Consider the following 6,563-nt stretch of genomic DNA (forward strand, 5'->3'; position numbering starts at 1 on the left):
TGTACGAATATCTTACAAGCCTTATCTGCATCCATCAAATTCTCACCAGATGGATCGGTACGGGTTGAGACCTCAGGTGACAGTTCGGAAGAGGTTTGTAAACTAACTGCTCCCTTGGTAGATCCAGCTCATGTATTAGTCTTGACAGCTACTGCAGAAACTCAGCTTTCCGCAGGTCCTGACAAATAGTAAGCCACCTCCAAGACAAACTCCAATTCTGCAAAACAAAGGTTGTTCTCCTGGGTCATTGCTTAGCCCAAGGAACTGGACATCTGACATAGGTGATCTAGGTATTGCAGGTCAGCAATTTTCAAATTTTAAATTTTTGTTTTTGCAACAAGGTTCTGATTAGAGATGAGCGAGCACCAAAATGCTCGGGTGCTCGTTACTCGGGACGAAATTTTCGCGATGCTCGAGGGTTCGTTTCGAATAACGAACCCCATTGAAGTCAATGGGCGACCAGAGCATTTTTGTATATCGCCGATGCTCGCTAAGGTTTCCATTTGTGAAAATCTGGGCAATTCAAGAAAGTGATGGGAACGACACAGAAACGGATAGGGCAGGCGAGGGGCTACATGTTGGGCTGCATCTCAAGTTCCCAGGTCCCACTATTAAGCCACAATAGCGGCAAGAGTGCCCCCCCCCTCCTAACAATCTTTACTTCTGAAAAGCCCTCATTAGCAATGCATACCTTAGCTAAGCACCACACTACCTCCAACAAAGCACAATCACTGCCTACATGACACTCTGCTGCCACTTCTCCTGGGTTACATGCTGCCCAACCCCCCCCCCCCCCTGCACGACCCAGTGTCCACAGCGCACACCAAATTGTCCCTGCGCAGCCTTCAGCTGCCCTCATGCCACACCACCCTCATGTCTATTTATAAGTGCGTCTGCCATGAGGAGGAACCGCAGGCACACACTGCAGAGGGTTGGCACGGCTAGGCAGCGACCCTCTTTAAAAGGGGCGGGGCGATAGCCCACAATGCTGTACAGAAGCAATGAGAAATCCAATCCTGTGCCACCTCCATCTGGAGCTGCACACATGGGCATAGCAATGGGGAACCTATGTGCCACACACTATTCATTCTGTCAGACCGCGGTTTTTTATAAATAGTCAAAGGCAGGTACAACTCCGCAATGGGAATTCCGTGTGCACCCACAGCATGGGTGGCTCCCTGGAACCCACCAGCTGTACATAAATGTATCCCATTGCAGTGCCCTGGACAGCAGAGCTAACGTCAGATTAAATGCAGGTGGACTTCGGCCCACACTGCATGCCCCAACCTGACCGGGGTTTTTAATTCATAGACACAGGCAGGTACAACTCCCTATTGTGAAGTCCCTGTGGACCCACAGCATGGGTGGCTCCCTGGAACCCACCGGCGGTACATAAATATATCCCATTGCATTGCCCATCACAGCTGAGGCAATGTCATGTTAAATGCAGGTGGGCTTCGGCCCACACTGCATGCTCCAGTCAGACTGGGGTTCTTTAGAAGTGGACACATGCAGTTACAACTCCGTGTGGACCGACAGCATGGATGGGTGCCAGGAAGCCACCGGCGGTACATAAATATATCCCATTGCAGTGCCCAGCACAGCTGAGGTACCCATGGCTGCCCATTCTGGGCAGGGGCCCGAGAACAGTTCCTGGGAGTCTGCCTGCTCCTCAGAATGTGTCATTGTAATGGAGTGAGGAGGCTGGGAGGAAGGAGGAGCAGCAGCCAGAGGATTCAGAGTTGCAGCAGTGGACGGCGCTGAACTCTGGGTGGTCGATAGATTGCTGGATGCACTTTCTGCCATCCACGATAGGACCTGCTCACACTACTCATTTTCTAATAAAGGTCTACCGCGTGGACCCATTATTTGTGAGATTAATCTTGGGACGCCAGAAACGTGCCTGTCTCCTAATCCCGCAGCAGTCGGCTGCGATACACCTGGATCAGGAGCTCGGCCTGTGCCCACACCCTGACTTGGGCCTCCGCGTCCTCGCCTGCGTCCACGTCCTCTAGGCCTACCCCTACCCCTCAGCATGGTGTATTACCAGTAGTGCAGAAACAGAACGCTGTAATTAAATGTGCCACTTATTGGCCTGTGGTTGGAGGCTGACTTCGCTTATGGAACGCACAGCAGAGCCAGGAAAGAATTTTGCGCAAGCCTGCTGTAACACTTAGCTGGCTGCGTATTAATTAGGACTACTACCCCCAGCAGAGACGCAGTACACTCAGGACGGTCACAGGCAGCCCAAATAGATTTTTTTTGTCCCAAATTGTTTTGGAAAAGCCCACTGCCTATATAGACAGTATATGTCTTTCACCTTTTTCACTGTCCCTGCCTCAGCACTACTGGCCCTATACTATGTAAAATGACTGCAGACTGAGGACGCAATGCTCTGCATGGCCGATATACAAAAAAAAAAAAAAAGTGCAACACTGCAAAAAGCAGCCTCAACAGTATTGCACACGGTCAGATGTGGCCCTAAGAAGGACCATTGGGGTTCTTGAAGCCTAAAATACTCCTAACACTCTCCCTATAGCAGCTCCGGCACCAACAGCACTTTCCCTCCTCTATGTCAGAATGCATCTGTGGCGAGCCGCGGGAGGGGCCGATTTATATACTCGGGTGACACCTGATCTCGCCAGCCACTCACTGCAGGGCGGTGGTATAGGGCTTGAACGTCGCAGGGGGAAGTTGTAATGCCTTCCCTGTCTTTCTATTGGCCAGAAAAGCGCGCTAACGTCTCAGAGATGAAAGTGAAAGTAACTCGAACATCGCGTGGTGCTCGCCTCGAGTAACGAGCATCTCGAACACGCTAATACTCGAATGAGCATCAAGCTCGGAAGAGTACGCTCGCTCATCTCTAGTTATGATCTATTTTAAATAGAATACCAGCCTGATTGTCTAGCAGTAATCGGTGCAAGGGGTTTCAGGAGTGCCGATTCAGCTGGCAGAAACTGAACCGCTAGAGGAAATGTTTAAATGGTCGCGATGCCTCACGCGCTTCCTTGTGCTGGAAAGTCCTGAAAGCATATTGGGAACCAATTTGATGGGACCCTTGGGATGTTGTATCAAACTTCACCCGTCCGGTGAGGCTCGTATATACCCCGGGTCTCCCTTCGGTCGGATGGCAGCAGACCTAGCGACACCTCTCCCTGTCTTAACTCTTACGCATGCAGAGAAACAAGTTCTTAGTGTCGTTCCTTCGAGCCTTTGGGTTACCAGTCAGACGGACATCGACAGACTGTCAGTATTTGTTTGCATTTACTTTCCAAGGAAAGCAGTACTGTTGGATAGTGCTGCCAAAAGGGGCACAGAATAGCCCAAAACCAGTTCACCAGATGCATGAAGCCGGTATTAGACGCCTGGCCAACTCCCGAGGGCACCGCCCTCTTGTAATATGTTGATGATTTACTTTTTTTTATGTACTCCTGACACAAATAGTTACCTCAATGCATCACTAAGCCTTTTGTGTTTCCTCCATCAGAGTAGAATGGCTGCAAAGCCAGCAAAGAGAATCTACACCCCACATGACATACATGGTATCCTGACACAGGTAAGCCGTAGACATCTGTCCCTTGCTAGACAGATCAAAATGGAACTTGTAGTACACTCTTCATCCAATGTCTCATTTCAACGTTGCACCACTTTGAATCCGGCCACCTTATTACCATTAGGTGACACTGATTCAAATGGGGGAGTAAGTACAGGGGACCAGCTTTTTGCAAATTCTCTGACTGATGAAGAGGAGGCCTTTGACGCAGAACACCAGCATGATTGTGCAGCGCTCATGGAGCAGGAGACAGCTGGGTTCGCACATGTCACTGACAAACCCTTCCTAAACCCCCACCTTGAAATGTTTGTGGATGGATCTAGATACCTGAATGACGAAGGAAGGTTTGTAACAGGTTTTGAAGTAGTCACACTGAATGAGATGCTTGTACAAAAACCACTGCCGCCACACATGTCAGCGCAGGAGGCTGAGCTCCGTGCTCCAACTGAGGCCTGTACGATTGCGAAAGGTACCACTGCTAACATCTACACTGATTCCAGGCAAGCCTTTGGTACTGCACACGATAATGGACCCATCTGGCGGTCCAGGAGCTTTCTCACGGCACAAGGCAAGCCCATCAAGAATGGTGTATCAGTAGGTAGATTAATGCAGGCCATACTGTTGCCAGAACAGGTGGCCATAATAAAGGTTAAAGCACACACACAGGGGCAGTCACCAGAGAGCAAGGGAAACAATATTGCGGATAGGGCAGCCAAGGCTGCAGCTCTCCTGGACAGGACGCAAGACCCCATGTGCTGTAAGTTGGATCTTGGTCCCACCACTCTTGTTGATTTAGGATTTGGCGTCCTACAGGACGTAGATGATGTACCGGCCTCTGCCTACCCCACTCTGGCGTCACTGGCCCATGGAAAGGTACATGCCTCGCGCAATGCTATGGTTTCAATGGTAGACAAGGTCTGGTATGCCCCAGGGTTTGACAGGATGGCAAAAGCATATGTCAAGGCATGTGAAGTGTGTGCGTTACACAATCCTGGCCAGGTGGTGAAGACCACTCGGAAATGCTCACCCCGACCATTGTACCCCTTCCCGAGGCTACAGATCGACTACATCCAGCTTCCCAACTCAGGAAGATATGAGTACGTCCTTGTGTGTGTGGACCTGTCCAAAGCCACCGCACAATGTACAGCGACTAAACTTGTGTCAGAACTTGTATGTAGATTTGGGGTACTAGAGATAATTGAGAGTGACAGAGGTACACATTTTACAGGTGAAGTGATGCAAGAGGTGATGTCAGCCCTTAGGGTGGAACAAGCCTTCCATACTCCTTACTATCCGCAGAGTTTAGACAAAGTTGAAAGAACTAAAATGGTACGCTTAAGTTAAAAGAAGTGTTGTTTGGCTCTATGCCAAGATTAGGCCTGTATCATCCACAGGCCCTGCAGCAGGGGTGTGATAAGGTTATTGAATATGTACAAGAACTATGTCGTAAACTGAAAATAACACACGATCTAGTATTTTCCCCAATTCCAGACCCTGACGACCTAGAGGGGACACACTCATTGCAGCCTGGAGACTGGGTGGTCGTAAAAAGACACGTAAGAAAGGCCTTGGACCCAAGGTTTGACGGACGATACCAAGTTCTGTTGACAACGCCCACTTCGGTAAAAGTAGAAGGGGAGCTACCTGGATACATGTCTCCCACTGCAAGAAAGTTCCCAGCCAGAGGAAAAGTGATGGGTGGGATCCCGGCGTTGTTTGGATGGGGGGGGGGGGGGGTACTGGGCATTTTGACTTTGACATCTGCATTTTGTCTTATTGGACTGTCCTTTTATTGGGAAACACCACTACAAACGATCCACATTGAGAAGCGATGGACTAGATGGGCAAATATTTCCCACATGTGTATGCCCAACTTCAGGAGTGGAGAGGACATTTTGCGGACTTGTCTATTATCCGTCCCCACTCCTGTAGAGACTCTTCGAGACATATACTCAATAGTATACAATGATAGTGATGTAGTAGATGACAATGTTGTTCAGGAAAACACCTTCCTTAATATACATAAATATTGTCCCCATTGCGATACCGTTGAACATATACATTGGACGAATATGACTCAGTTTTAGGTGAGAAATGTTGCATTAGCTGAAGTGTTACCTCAGCGCAGCTTTCATGTTACCTCAGCAGTATAATATATAACAACCAATCACAGCACAGCTTTCATGTTACCTCAGCGGTATAATATATAAGAACCAATCACAGCGCAGCTTTCATGTTACCTCAGCGGTATAATATATAACAACCAATCACAGCGCAGCTTTCATGTTACCATAGTATAAAGTGTATCAACCAATCACAGCACAGCTTTCATGTTACCTCAGCGGTATAATATATAAGAACCAATCACAGCGCAGCTTTCATGTTACCTCAGCGGTATAATATATAACAACCAATCACAGCGCAGCTTTCATGTTACCTCAGCGGTATAATATATAAGAACCAATCACAGCGCAGCTTTCATGTTACCTCAGCGGTATAATATATAAGAACCAATCACAGCGCAGCTTTCATGTTACCTCAGCAGTATAATATATAACAACCAGTCACAGCGCAGCTTTCATGTACCATCAGTATAATATATAACAACCAATCACAGTGCAGCTTTCATGTTACCTTAGCAGTATAATATATAACAACCAATCCCAGCACAGCTCTTATGTTACCTCAGCAGTATAATATGTAACAACCAATCACAGCACAGCTTTCATGTTACCTCAGCGGTATAATATATAACAACCAATCACAGCACAGCTTTCATGTTACCTCAGCAGTATAATATATAACAACCAATCACAGCGCAGCTTTCATGTTACCTCAGTATAATATATAACAACCAATCACAGCACAGCTTTCATGTTACCTCAGCGGTATAATATATAACAACCAATCACAGCACAGCTTTCATGTTACCTCAGCGGTATAATATATAACAACCAATCACAGCGCAGCTTTCATGTTACCTCAGCAGTATAATATATAACAACCAATC

The sequence above is a fragment of the Eleutherodactylus coqui genome, chromosome 1 (assembly GCF_035609145.1).
Source record: "Eleutherodactylus coqui strain aEleCoq1 chromosome 1, aEleCoq1.hap1, whole genome shotgun sequence".
Taxonomy (NCBI): Eukaryota; Metazoa; Chordata; class Amphibia; order Anura; family Eleutherodactylidae; genus Eleutherodactylus; species Eleutherodactylus coqui.